The following is a 16,349-nucleotide window of genomic DNA, read 5'->3' as shown; positions in this document are numbered from 1 at the left end:
AATATATATGTACATACATAAGGAGGAGTCCATTAATCACGTGAGGTTTTTAGGGGGTGGGGGGGTTGGACAAAACATCAAGAAATATCACGTGGGGGAGGGAGGGGTATAGTAAGATATCACATGTATTTATTTTTTAACTTTTTTTTTAAAGTTGAAACATTTTCAAATAAAAATCAAAAATATTACAGTTTTTCACATAACTAAAAATACACGTGTAATTTGATTGGAGAGGGGGGGTAATTTTGAACATCACCCATGTATCGCCAAGGGAGAGGGGGGTCTAAAAATCCTTAAAAACTCGCTCACGTGATTAATGGACGCCCCCTAAGGAAATGTTTACTTATTAAACATTGATTTTCGTTGATATCTATGTATGTATTTGTTATTTTTGATAAATATACATCATTATTCTTCATACATTGGATTATCCGGATTTTTGATTATCCAGATGCCTATCGACAACAATTAGTTCGGTTAATCAAGGTTCTACTGTAATTTCTTTAGGTATAATATATTGACATGTTTTAGTTGATATATTATGCTTAGTTTGCAAAGTATTGTTAACTTCCCGTAGGGTAAGTTATAGTAATCGCAAAAAATCGAAAATGAAATTTTTTGCATATCTTTACGTTTCAAAGGTTTCTGAACATTTTAGCATACCTTGGAAAAAACGAATGCAGGTGGGTGTGTTCCATGGATGTATGTAGTATGTTCGGATACAAATTTTCGTCCACTATTTCCAGAGCACGGATCAACCGATTTGAATGATTCGAAAAACATTTTACTTGTATTGATGAAATTAAGAAATGCAGGTCCAGCAGTATCGGAGATTCAATAAAAAAAGTTTAGAAATATGCCACTTGGTGGTCAAAAATGATCATTAGACATATAAGTACATCAAACTATCAGTCATTTTAATAATAGGTAAAATTTCGTTTACATTTCCATGAGTAAGTACCAAGATTTATAATGTTTTGCCGTTAGACTGCGACATGGCGCTTACGCGCTTCGATATTTCGTCTCTAAAACGGCTAGACAGCGCGATTGCTTAGAAAAATTCCAAATCTTTAAAAAAAAAAACAAATTAAAAAAAAACTGTTTAATTGCTGCCCGGAAGCACCAGCAATTTGCCTTAAGGCATGATGCAATGCACCATTAGTTTGATATTTAAAAAAATCTGAAATATCATAAAAATATTGAGTTTCTAAAAAACGGTAAGATTTTCGATCATTTCAAGAAGAATATTTTTTAAGTTAAAAAGTTGTATTCCAAAGACCTAATTATATAATTGTTAATTTTATCGTTTTGTAGTGAGATTTGGACATTGGAGATCAATTGAAACATTAAGGATTATTTTTTATAAACGACAAGGTAATTAAATCTAAGGTCAGTTTAAATTGTTTTCTCTCAATTAACTACTACAATTTTTATTCGCACTTAGAGTACGTAGAGTATTTCAATTTCTCCAATACCTAAACTTCAAAAAAGTGCTTTGAGAATAATTTTTCTATTAGTTCTTTGTCCTCTTGTACAACTATTTTTCGTCAATTCAGCATCTACCTACACCGTTCCCAATATAGAGCAAAAAGATACTTTATATTTTACATTTTAAATTTTAACTTAACATATATAAAAATATTTTATTACCAGATATTAATAACTATGGTAATTTTAATTTTATCCAGATGTCTGTCACGTGCAAATACTCATTTCATCATCCCTATTTGAGTTTACTATTATCACTGACAAGCTATTTTTCACAGTCCAGGTTTTTTCATTGAAAGGCTATAAGAATCTTTTGGTATTTTTCGTACCTGATACATCGCATTTTTTCATTTTTCTATTAGCTGTTCCATGTGAAAGATACATTCCTTTGACTAAATTGTTCAAATAAACATTTTTTGTGATCTCGATTTCTGAAACCATGTAATAGGCCGTTTTCTGTGCCTAGCACCAACAAAAACTTAAATACATGCAAGATCGCAATCACTACGATTCGGTCCGCACATCGCGTTCCTGTGTGTATTCTGATCTAAGTCAGACCTGGCCGATTAAAAATATATTAAAAATCTATTCTACCGTTGTAATAGTAGTCGACGACAGTTCTAATAAAATAAATTATGTATACAACAATAAATCACAGAATGCACGTCCAAGTGTTATCGCAAATAGAACGTTCTGCTGTCAATAAAATTTCAAATTCAATTTTCAATTTCACACCTATGAGCTTGTGTCGAATCTGCAATTGTGTCAATTGTGTGAAATGAAAATGCATATGCAGTTGAACAGAGACAACTACTTTCCGTATGTTTATTATTTATTATGAAGCCTATAAATTTTCCTTATGATGACTAAACAACATTCCTTCTACAATGAAACAATTATATTACTGATTCTAATTCATATTACAAAAATGTTTCTCACTTCATAATCTTTTGAGAATTTCTTACGTATGTACCTTTTAATTTTGTTAATCGATGGACAGATAGGACATGACAAATGATGCTCTTTATTATAGTATTTCGAACAAACTAGCTTATACACACATAAAATTTAGTTTTGATCATAAACCGGGGTGTTCCCATCTTATCTAGACTACTACGAAATCGTAACTGTAATATAGATTTTGGAGTGTTGTATTTTGACAGTAAAGCAATAAAAATGTTATTGTAGATATAAGCCAATTATAGTTTGGTGTTAATAAAATGTCTTGTAAATGCACAATTAATAAATTTCGTTAAATAAAAATAATTTCAAAAACCGTGTAAGATCGAAAATGTGTAAAACGGTTACGGGGGATAGGTGTAATTGCATTTATTTCTAAAAACTAAAATAAACTTTATCATGCTTCGCGCGCAGTAATCAACTAGTAAAATTAATTAGTAAATAAATAACGTAATATACACTAAATCAAATGGCAGTTTTCATTTTCCCTAGTAATATCATCAAGACCTTATATACGATTATCATCTTACATGTTTGAATTTGAATTAATGTTTTCCACGAATCCATTTATTATCATATTTCTATCCATCCAGTTACATAGTACAATACAATGAACCGGTAATTTAAAAGTCGTGTACTTTATTAGGTTGAGGAATAATTATAATCTCATTGCATATAAATAAAATAATGTATAGTTGTACTTCTTGGGTGTGATGTTTGTGATTACAGAAAAAATACTTCAGATATCCAGTTCTCATATATTATGAGTACCTACATTTCATTAAAAATAACAAGAAAGGGTTTTCAGTATGCTGATTAACAAGATTATATAGTATAACGTATATTGAAAAAAATATATATGCAATTATTATTTAAATAAAGTCAAGCATTTGTATCATATAACTACAATTTTTAATTTGTATTGTAATCAGTACGTTGTTCAAATTAGTATAGTACATATCATACCAGAATTTTTCACTATGTTTAATTAAATTTTTGTATTCGTTTTAGGATAGGCGCTTAGTTAGGCTTCACAGTTAGTATTTTGTAAAATCATTTAGTATTTTTTTCAAACATGCACGATTACTTTAAAACTAATATTTGTGATAAAAAAAATCCACCCAAGACAGACCTAAATCGTTTTTATAGCAGCAATGTGTTAATGTAGACATCAAACACATCTTAGAGTACAAATAGAGACTATATAAACATATCACCTTTAACAAAATAGAGTAAATATTATAACTATATTTGGTGTAAAAATGCGAGACATAATAATTATTTCTCTAACTGTGGTCAGTTCGGAGTACTAAAATGTATTATATTAACATTACGTTAGTTTATGAAAATTAAAGAGTCGAACCTTGTTAATAACTTTCTATGTGATGTAAATTAAATAAAAACTCATCAATAAGTAAGGTTGAGACCACCGAACCTTTACGCTGACAAAGGTATAAACAATAAAAAATAGCAAATAAAAAAATAAATTAAGTTAAAAAAGTAATTACCAGATCAAGGTTGTTTACAGTGTTATTTCTGTAAAAAATGTATCCATAAAATTTATATTTTGCATTGATTGAATAATGTAGCTATTATTTCGCAAATCCCTTTGAAATGAAGAATAAGGGATTGAACTTGGTTGTCCCTTAGACGTCCCATTTTACCCCGATTATGGGATAAAAAGGACCAGGTGACAAATTTTTAAAGAATAGCAAAAAAGGCAATGATCAATTCAACTTCATTGTGTTTGACAAATTCATCCATGCAGAAAATTATTATTACGGGCAATAAAAGTACAAGATTTCCATTTACAATAACAAATCGAAAATAAATTCGTACTAGCAACGTCACGTAAGTGATTGCCATATTCGTTAAGTAATAACTGCAAAATGTAATAACACGCATATTGTTTAGACTACAGACGCACCCGAAACGCATAAATCGACTGAGCAAAATACCCTTTGAACAAATTCAACGATAAATACTATTCCTAGCACTCACGAACGTGAACTTAGCTCACAGTAATAAAATTATAATAGGCATAAATAAAATAAACATTACGTCAATTAGGAAGTAATTTAGAAACCGATAGCTCAAAAGCCTTCCGGGGTGCATTAAAGGTTTGTATGGTGTGGAGGCCGACACTTGCACTCGTACACAACATGTTGCGATAAGAGCCATAAAAAACTTAGCTCGTGTGATTAGCTACGTGTTCTTAATCATATATTGAGAAAAAAATAATAAAAAAACCCACAATTCAAAGATTACTATATCCAATTATTAGGCACACTACAAGGATGTTTTGATTAAAAATATGTATTGTTCATCGCAAATTCATACAATAGTCTTTTTAGAACAACCTACCTTTACCCCATCTGTTATATTTTATGTAATATTTTTACAGTTATCGATAAGCTGAAAGAGTAAATATTTAATTTCTTATTGCTATAGCTTTGCAAAGTATCTTGCCTTCTCAGCCAAAACGTTTTATAAGGTGTCAAAACGAAAACCATGTACTTCTGGCAATAAAGTCTAATAAATCTGTAATGGCCGTTTGCAGAGTCACGTTCGCTTTAAATAACGAGATTAATTCGACCTAAACCACCTGTTACAATAATAACTTTGATTTCGGCACATCGATTGTGTATTACTTATAGTCACGCTTGGTGTATTTTTGCTCATGGCTGTAGAATTGCCGCATAAAATGAATAATTGAGTTCATTTTCATACTTCATTAATTCCGTGCACTGTAAATATTTTAATAGGAATTAATAAAAAAAATTGCTTGACACGAATTGTCGGGTCAAGAGTCATGATACACCAATTTGTTATTGAACGAACTCTAATAAGTGGCCGTGCTTTAATTTTTTAATGTGCGTTTTTATGTTCCCATCGAAAATACCGTTGAAGCGGCATTAAGAACAATAATGTACCGGAGTGGTTGGCACCAATGCCCATTACATCAGTCAGAGATTACCAGCGCAAAAAATGTACCAACAGCGAAACAAATTCGCAAACTCGAGTTCCGCGATCGAATAACTACAGAAAAACGATTGTAATATTGTGAATGATACATATTTATAACGCATATATATATATATATATATATATATATATATATATATATATAGATACAAAGATCCAATTTGATTTTGATCAATTATATTGCAAAAGCCAAACCAAATATATCACAACAAATAACACACATGAAACAAACAAGTATCTGACTATGTTCAGTAAAATTTCCAGCTAATTCTTCATTGTAAAAATGTCTTTATTTGTCACCTGTTCTTTTTTACTCCAGAGACGGGATAAAATGGGACGGCCAGGTGGAAATCTGGTCCAATGTCTTATTTTTAAGTTTGAAAAGATTTCACGAAATAATAGCTGCATTATTCAACCAATGCAAAATATAAAATTTATGATAAATGATGAATTTCACTTAAATAGTAAAAAAGCACATTTCTATTAGTAGGAATTAAATAAACTTGTTTATTTTATACGTGTGGTGCGGTGTGTTGTAGTTGTAATGTAGTTCATTTGGTTTTTAGACAGTATAATTACTTAAAGTCAAATAGGACCTTTGTGTCCAGCCCTATTGTACTTTATGTTACGTAGTTATAGAATTTATTAAAACTCTCCTTCGATAATTCAGGTTGTTGGGTTATAATTTAACCCTTGTAGCTATGGACTGTATTAAACACTAATTTATTTGTATATTATGTATTTGTTGCAGTTCTAATTACAATCACTGATTTGTTGCTAAGTTATAATGAAAGAAGATATATTTGTTATATTGGCCATGAAGGTGACAAACTTCAGGGCATTAAGCTTTACACGGAATGGTTGCTATCCCTAGTAGAGGGGGTAGCGGAGTGTTTTAATTGAACTAGTTGTTCACTTCGAAAAGTGAAGTCCGCTTAACAACATGTAAATAACCAATAAAAATAAATATATCTTCTTTGATTAATAGATGCCGTCCGAACACCTATATAGGACCTTTGTGCCCAGCCCCTATATATCTTTTTCCAGCCCGCTCGTTGAATTAAAAACAGTTTCAAAGAAAAACATCCTTTCTTTATAATGCGTTTCGGCACTTGATGTGTGTCACCAAACAAATTAGCATAAACAAAAACTTAAAACACTAATAATAGCTAAAAAATATTTTTAAAACTCTAATGAAAACACAGCACATAAGATATAGCATATAAATCTACATGCTTGTGACTCTTCCTATGTAGGTTATAAAAATCAACTGGGATAAATAAATGACCACTAATAATGAATCTCGTAGCAAATAGAATATAAATGAAAACGCGATGTGTTTGTAGCAGCGGTAACGAGTACGTATTACTGCGTTGATGTATAATATTTCAATTATTCATATCACCTTGTTATTTCTTCTGATCTACATGACTTGACATTATGACATGGGCATCACAGCGCTAATGACCGCTCTGCTGCGTATCTGTACGTCGGGCGGTTAACACGAGCCGAAGACGCTTGAATGCGCCGGTGCATTATTATTACTAATTGTCCATTATTATGATCACCTATACAAATATGCAAACGCCATTACCGCTGACTCGGTAATATATTTTTTGCCGCTGATATTATTGCGGTATCTGGGGCTTCTCGGACAGATGTCGATAACCTATGAACATGCCGTCGCACAACAGCAGTAGTCGGCATCGGACGTTTTACTACACTCAACTTTTTTATAATGCAATGACATCTGACTCGCGTGCAATGCGACTCATGCCGCGGTGTGCGGCTCAAGTACCTCCTCCTCCTTTTGCCTGCTCATTATTCTAATGACGTCATGAAAATTCCATATTTAAGTACTACATTCCTTTCAATTGCATCTCGTGTCACAAAAACAATTGATATATTTTTTTAAAATAATTGAACATTGCTTAATTTTCATTCAAAAATTGGTGATTTTGATGCTTTTATCATAAAATAATTGAAAGCGTCTTTTCAAGTATATGTAAAATAATATTCATATTTTGATCCATTAGTTTTACTTATGACAACGATTATTTAATGCTAAGTACCAAGTACATGTTAAAAACCTAGAGCTTAGCACTCTCCCTGGAGTCCCCAATGGCTTAGTTTCTTCTATTTATATTGTTGTGCAGTACAGGGTGCTGCGAATAAGAATTGTGCCAACACCCTTGTGACCAATAAGTATCAAGGTATACATCTTATATCTTTGTATATACGCTTCACTCTATGAACTCTACCATTTCTCAAAGGTATACCTTTATGGCAATCCTTGAGGATTTGGATTCCACTGTATATATGGTCGCTATGGACTTTATGGACTCTAAATTTCAAGCTCAGGCGGAGCCTTTAGGATGAGGATAAATACCAGACTTTCTCTCCATCGTGACATAAACATTACTTGCGAACCATATTTTTTGAAATAAATCGATATATTCTAAAAGTTGTTCGATTGTTTTAATTACCTCCTTCGCTGATGGTAAATATTAACAATAAAAAAACTTGAATTGTTAATGCAATAATAAATAAATATATAACTTTATAAATCAAACGAAATAATTTATTTTAAAACAGCTAATTATTTTCAAATTCAAGTATTAAAATTGCGATAATAAGTTGGTATATATGATTAATGAAATTATTTAACTTCAAAAAGCTCGGCAAGTTTGATTGTCTCGAGTGCAGGGACAACGGTGACAGTGCGTGCAGTGCGAGTCCTTATTCGCAATGACAGCTGATCAAATCAGAAAGATTCTTGGCAATGCGGAAAATAACAAAAGGACAGTTACAAATCGAACTCACGTGTACTGATTTGTGTTAACTCAGCAAATAGGTTGATGTTCACAACACGGTTAGCGCCGTTTTGCACAAAGCACTATATAATTTTCGCTCAGATCGCATATGAATATGTTATAGGACTTGCATTAGGAACATTCATGTAAGACGTGTGAAGTATTATTGCATCCGCGCATTCAATTATTGCATCTGGTGCCTCATATAACTGTAACTCCCGCATACATCATCGAATACTATTGAAATGGACGATGCGGTTATCAATAAAGCGCAGATGGGGTGAGGAGAATGTTGAGTTTTCATTCAAAGCCTTACGCTGCCTGTGCTGTAAAAATATCTCTGCCTACAGAAAAACAACCGCTCCACAGTAGCCGCTTTGTTCGAAGTTCCGTACGCATATTTATATGACCGTTGTGTTACTTCCATCGTACATCGCAATTCAATAAACGAAACGCGCGGCAAACGGCAGGCGGCAAGCGGCAAACACGTCCTGATTTCCTCAATCTATTATATTTATATTAATTTCGTTCGCAATCATATACAACATTGATGTTGTTACACACAAAACTATATATGTAATATTCTCTTAAGGGGGGGCGATACATGTAACAAGAAAAAAAAATCGATTTTTTTTTTCATAAATCGTTACAATAACATCTCAAAAATATGCCTGTAAATATTCAAAACAAAATTATCATTATTTATACAATAAAAACTCATTTAAGTGCCACGCCTCAACTCGACGCTTGAGTGCTATTGTACTCTTATCTGTTTCTGTGTCAAAACTTTAAACGCGTTTTTCTCAAAACGACATTTTTGAAATTTGCGGGCGGGATAACTCAAAAAGTTCTCAACCGATTCCAATGAAATTTTGCACACATCTACTTTACAGTAATAGCTTCTAGTTAAACCTCAAACATTCCAAAAAATGTTTCAAAAATTAACCCTTTTACCAAAAAAACCCCATTGAAAAAAAGGTGAAAAATCGAACTTTTTTTTCTAAGGTGTGCCAATTTACGATTTTGTGACTTTTTTAATTTTTTTTTGGTTTAACTAAAAGATATATGTTTTATGAACACGTGCAAACTAATTTTTTTAAATTCAGATCACCGTACGAAAAGTGAGAACGCCCGCAAATTGATGGCGTTTTCCGAGAGGGTCTTGGCAGATTTATTTTTACGGCAGCCATTTAAAAAAAAAAATTAAAAAAAATTTTTTTTTGTGTATTTTAATATATAATAAATAACCCTAAAAAAGTTCAAAAAGATTCAATCATTCCTTCCCAGTTTAAAAAGTCCTCAAAAAAATGGTAAAAATTAAGGCGATTACATGTATCGCCCCCCTTAACAATATATAATAAACTAACTACTGATATGACTTACGCAGAAAATGATACTCGTATCATAAATATATACTATGAATAAAACTAAACCATAACTTAAAGTTAATGTAAACGCTTCTCACATTGTTCAGTTCTGCACTAATGAAAGTAATGACAATGAAGAGTTGTAGAAACGTTAATACTAATTGATGTGCACAAGTCGGTTTATTACACACACGACACCTAATGAACGGCATATTGCCTATATCATAAATACCAATTATTTATTATTATATGGTTAGCGATCTAACGCACTTTAAGTTTTCTTGTCTTGACGAAAGTAGCTAATGATCATCATAAGAACAACATTCTCTTTCAGCCATTATATAAGTTCTTCAATATATATTAATCTCAAAAAACGATTTTACGTCCGTAAATCAAAATAAAACAAAAATCCAAATGGAATTAAGTTTCTTGACATTTAACAGAATTCTTATACAGTCAAATAAACTGAAGCTTTAAAAATTTAAGTTGAGTTTCAACAGTTCAGTTTGTAAACGTCTCATATTTATTTTCCCATATATTATTATTATAATTTGTAATTAAATCATGTTAGTCTTCAATGTGCTGTTAATGACAGGCGATTATGTTTTATCAATACCATCTGCAAGGTGAATGTGAATACGGTCATTTAGCCAGAGCGATGATCACGAAAACGAAGAGCGAGCAACCAAATATAGCAACACGAATGCGCCGATGGAAGAAAAACGTTTCCTTCATTATAATAAAATTCTTGGTTTCGTTAAACGCTCTTATAAAACAATTTACACGATCATCGGGTTAAACTCGTTAAATGCAAGGTAGAAGAAGCGTGTAAGTGATGAGGTGGTGCAGCGCATCGAATTACAAGAAAGTGTTCAGCGCTCCGAACGTCAGAACTATAATTTCTACGAATTATATAACGTATCGAAAACGTGTTATGTCAGGGCCACGCTAAAGGGTTACCGTAACCTAAAACATGGAGAAAATTCTGCAGAAAGCTGGAGATCGTCCAAGCATTCGATGTATTTCCGCGTGCTTCTGCCAGTTTTGCATGAGCTACTGGTAATACACTTTCCGTCGGCACATCACGGGGAGAGCGGTGCCCGCTCTCGGACAGAACAAACAATTACAAAGCGTGGTACAATAAAATGTATGTGTGTTCTTATGGATTGCTCCACACGCCGGTGTTGCTAATAATACAGGAAGTTCTAGGAGTGACCGTCGACTACAAAGCCAAATGAAACACTGTGGATAGCTAGCCAGATACCGTCGGCCGATACAGCGCTATCGAAGCAAAGAAACGAAATAGAACCGCGACGATATTGCTGCGCGCACTCTAATACCAACTGTGGTACCTCCCTCGAGTCGATCTCGAACAACTGGCAACTGGCAACTGGCAACCACCGCGGGAACAGGTGTCGGCTAACTGAACAAGATCATGAAAGGGTTCGTGTCTTAAAGCGCAGCTCATGAAATCAAATAGATTATAATAGATATTTACATAAGTTCTCATGAACCCAACTCGCTATCAACTCCTAGACGGTCTTTGTACAATTACGTAAGTGGTTATGCATCAGTTCATCGTATCGCCAAGCGTTTTTGCAAATTTTCTGCATCTGACATTGATTATCCAACGGTACTTTTTTAAAATACTTCCGCAAACAATCGCATGAAACCAAAAGATCACCTAAAATTGGTATGATTCAGCGATTGATTTATCAAATTGATTTCGAATAAGAATTAATAACATGTACTTGCATTTTCATATTAATAGTATTCTTAATATTATTGATTCAATACTTTCTCATAAACTCATAATTTTATTTCCACCATTGCAAAAACTGATTGTAATAAAAGACTGATACTAATAAAGATAAGTTATTCGCAATTCACACACGTGAGTCTTTCATATGCAAAAGCATATTCAAAAGACAAAAACATCAACATATTTGCGGAAAAAGTTTCTCACATAGCCGCGGCATTCGCTACAAATAAAAACAAGACTAATTCCGAGTACAATAATTTCAATTACATCTGCAGATACATGAATAAATACGACCATCCGGCAGAGAGCGCCAACTCGCAAGTGAATACCGACGGAAACCAGCAGTTGCATAATAATAAACTAAACAACATATGATATTTATCGCAGACAGCACAATATTTGGGGTGCAAATACATGGGATCCGCCATTTCATTGTTCTAGCAATGATAGGTGTATTTTCAAGCGAATATAGCCGGAGCGACGGCGCGATAGATTAGCATCGCGTGAAAAACATTTGTTAGTCGCTTGGCAGAGCTGTGGTTATCTCGCATTGTTCTCTTCAGGACATGCATATTAGCCATGCCTTCAATTTGAACAGCGGGCAAAATTTAATTTAAATCATTTATTCAGAAGTAAATTATACGGAAGATCACTTTAATCTGATGCAAGGAAATAAAAAATATTACCCAAACAGATTTTGTATTATACGAATCTTTTTAAACAAATATAAACACCACAATACAACATTAGAATATATATCAAACACAAAAATTATTAATCATTATTAATCAGTAAGATCAATATCCATCCTTCCATTCATGCATCAAATTGTTGCAATTAAAGTAATACATGCATGAAATCGAACTAATGCTACATTTTGACATTTCTGCCATTTGGAGGTTAGGTTTCAGCATCGAGATTGTGAAAACCGCTCTAATGAACATCAAAGTCATACCTTGACAGTTTCGGGACTACCAATTGATGCTACTTCTCAAATCATCAGACTGGCATTTTATCCGAGAATTGGCCCATTAGTATCTATTATAGTAATTAGTATGCTGTGTATTCGGTAGCAGACTCTGCTTCCGATACCTCGATTAACATATTTATTGACAACGCCGACGCTTTTCGGTTGCCGATCGCTGCATTAGAGTAAGACGTGTTTTAAATTGCAAGCGGCACGGCGCGGCGTATGGAACATAAATAACATTCATATATCGCAATCACAAATCGGATAGCGTTTGACGTTATCAGAAAGCATACTGCAATAATTCGCATAGAGAATAGTTCTGATTCATTTGCCAGCGATTTATTGCGTGGTTCAGTAACACGAACCGAGTTCGAACGGATTCATTTCCTAGTGATATCGATGTACTGTGCCTCAGAGCGATTACCGTATGCGAGATCCTGTCCGCGGGGCTAAAATAATCTCAGCATAAACAAACATCCCAACCCCGAGAGCAATAATGATAATGCATTCATGGTTTGATCTTATTAAAGTTCACAAAGAGTTATGTTTCTGTTGTAATAAAACAAACATATAAATTTACGATTCGATGTATAAATTAAGATTAAATTATAATACATTCTGTTGTTTTTGTATAATTATCATGCAACAGCCTTATCGATAAGTCTAGGCCAGTGATGTTAATAATGATGATAATAATAAGAGGATGCTAAGCTCGAAAGCAAAACCGTAAGCTGAGATAATGAGATATCCTGTTCGATTTAAGAAAGACAACGTGACAAAATTCCAAGTGACTTTCCCAACGCACTCATCAACTATACTGTATTCATAAACTTTTAAAACTAAATGAGATAGGATCCCAAACTTTGACTTTCAGATTATAATGCTGGAGCAAAATTATCTGCCTGATATTTTCCATACTCCAGGTAAAAAATATGTAGTTTGAAAAGTTAGAATTTAGAAAAAAAAAACAGAATATGTTCAATAAAGTTTTAAAGCGTACTATCTTTATTTAAATATTTTATTTCTCAATACACCTATATAAACAGATATAATTGTAACAGTTTTTTTCTGTAATTTGCTTCAATATTTTTTTAATATCATTTCAACATCAATCAGACTTATTCTGTGTTCTTTTATAAGCTGTAATAATGTTTTTCCTACTATTTACTTTTATTCAAAGACATCCCAATGGTTGTTCTTTCTCTTTGTGATGAAATTTTTACATACTTTTAATAAAACATTTTAGGTCTATATTTTCAAGTAAAAACAGATCTTACTAATGTTTAATATGAGGTTGTACGTAGCGCGAATTTTTATTTATTTCCTTTATTATTAACAATCAGTTATTCTGGTTTACATTGAATATGATTATAGATAGTAGTTACTTCAGTAGGTAATTACTGTTGGATACAATTCATTGCATCAAGTTAGTAAGCCTTAAATTTTTAAGTCTCCTTAATGGTGAAGCAGCGAAGCAACGAGCAAATTGGGGTGATTTTCTAATCTGTGATGATGATTAGTGTATCTTGTTATTATAAAGTCTTTAATATATAGCACATTCAGATCATCCTGCAGAGTTTCATTGCTCACGTACCAGGGTGCACCTGGTCATCATTCTAAGTAGTTTTGATTAGGTCCGATGTACCAATGCCACAATATATTTGCTAGAGCAGCCCCAAAGCTCTATACCGTACGACCAGATGGGAATTACCGTTTTATATATGAACCAAGATTTTGTTTTCGAGAGCTAATTTTGAATTACGTCCGATAAGCCAATAAATGAGAGCGTTTGAACTGAAAGCCTTGTATTTGCTACGAACAACTCGGTAAGAGTAACCGCAGTGGATTTTTAAATGTAATTAGGAGTATCTATAAAAATTTATATGATTTCAAAAAGCTGTGATCGAAAAACGTTGTTAACGATGTTCAAATGCTTTGTAGCAAAATATTCGATTCAGCTTATCCAGTTTAGGTCGTCTATAGTGTTCACATCAAGAAACCATAAAGCAAGAGGGCAAACGCTTCGTTATGCTTGTACATCGCTGACGCCAGGGCGTCACGCTATCACATCAATTAATTGTAATATATGAAATAATTTCTCGATGTTTCTATGTAACGAACTGACTCTCGCAGTTATTACACTATAAAATATGCGCATTTCTTGCGCAAATGCATGAAACTTTTACTGCATGCGCGCACAATAAAGTACGTTTTTTCGAAAGACTGCTTTTATCGCGGTCGATGGAAAAAGCGAATTGTTCCAACAGATTTAAAATTATTAATAAATTTTCACGCGTACTATCATATTGAAATAACGTTTATGTACATCGAAGTATATATGATCCGTATTTTTTAAAATGTGACAATTAACAGCCCATAAGAAGTGGAGTGCATATCTCCAAATAATAAGCATAGACATTTTATTTGTCTTTTTGGTCACTTTTTATATGTAAATTCGTGTGATAGAAAATAAAACCAATACCAAGTGTTACAAGGAAGACATAAATTAAAATTTCCAAAAAGCACATTTTCTGATCAAATAGTTACTCTATAAATAAGAACTACATTGTAATTAATAATCAGAATAATTGAACTCTGCATATAATTTTAAACCAAACAACAGAAGTTACATAAACAACAGAAGTAACTTTGTGCATTATATACAGCACAAATATTTTTATGGCAGTTTTCATTTTAACACTATAATTCACATTCAAGATCGTTGTCAAGTTTTAATTTCTCGACCAATACATGTTGGAAGAACGACATGACTGCAAAAGTCCCAAGAAACCTTGTTCAGACTCAAAGTTATTTCCTAATCAAGATACAAATATACAATGCTGCTTATTATAGATACAAGTGCTCATACAGTTAGTAACTATATGGTTAAAAATATGATATATAATTATACAGTAAGCTTCAATAAACCGTTTATGACGATATAAACTCAGTGCAAGTTATTTAATTATAAATATATTGCGTGGATTCTGTTAGCTTCTTAAACTTTACACTGATGGATAACGCAATTATTGAAACTCATTGATCAAAAATTAATCTTTGAGCTCATTTGGAAATATGATATATTCAACAAATAACGGACAAAATTTTAACTTTAAGACCGAAATAGGCAAAAAGTTAAAACTGAAAATCTCATTGTATGTTTTCAGACGTAGCAATCAACTCAAATATTTTTGCCTAACACGCCTGGTGTATATTTAATATAAAGGTCACAAAATAATTCTCCAACATTTTCTATGAAATAAAAAATATATAAATTATACAAAAAAAAACTAGTCGTGCATGGCATCGTGTCTTGTGGCAAATTGCTGGAATTTCCAGTACCATATTGAAATAATCAAGGAATCTTGATTCATATTGAATAATCAAGGATATTTTAATTAAAATATTTTTTGAAAATTGCAAAAAAAAAAAATTTTAATTTTCAAAAAAAATGTCTTTCCCAAAAGCTAATCATTTCTTCACGATCACTGTCAACACAATCATGTTTTTAGAATAACTCTAATTAGATGATCCGTTCTCTCAATAAATTAAATTTTTTTTGCTTTTTGTTTTTTGCTCCGTAACTCCAAAACGGGTGCAACTACTTTTGCAAAAAACTATTCAAACACATCTCCTCGTCAGCACAAAGTGAATGTTTTTTGAATCATTCAAATCGTATGATCCGTTGACGCGAAAACCGAATTTCCATTTTCTGCATTTTTTGCACCGTATCTACGAAACGGCTACACTAGCCTTTGCCAAAAACTAATCAGCACGTTTTCCTATCAATGGAAATCAAATTTTGGATCAGACAAATCGGTTGATCCGTGCGCCCAAAACCTTAGACGAAAAATTGACTCCATAAATAACATACATACATACACATCCATTTTATCTAAAGTATGCCAAAATGTTACTTTCAAGTGGAAATTTTCATTTTCGATTTTTGGACGATTACAATAACTTACAATATAGAAATTAATTATATTTATTCGTTTATGGAT

This window comes from Ctenocephalides felis, unplaced genomic scaffold, assembly GCF_003426905.1.
Source record: "Ctenocephalides felis isolate EL2017-DRISC unplaced genomic scaffold, ASM342690v1 CF-g0.4_SCAFFOLD_01886, whole genome shotgun sequence".
NCBI classification, from domain to species: domain Eukaryota; kingdom Metazoa; phylum Arthropoda; class Insecta; order Siphonaptera; family Pulicidae; genus Ctenocephalides; species Ctenocephalides felis.
Note: the sequence above shows the minus strand (reverse complement) of the source record.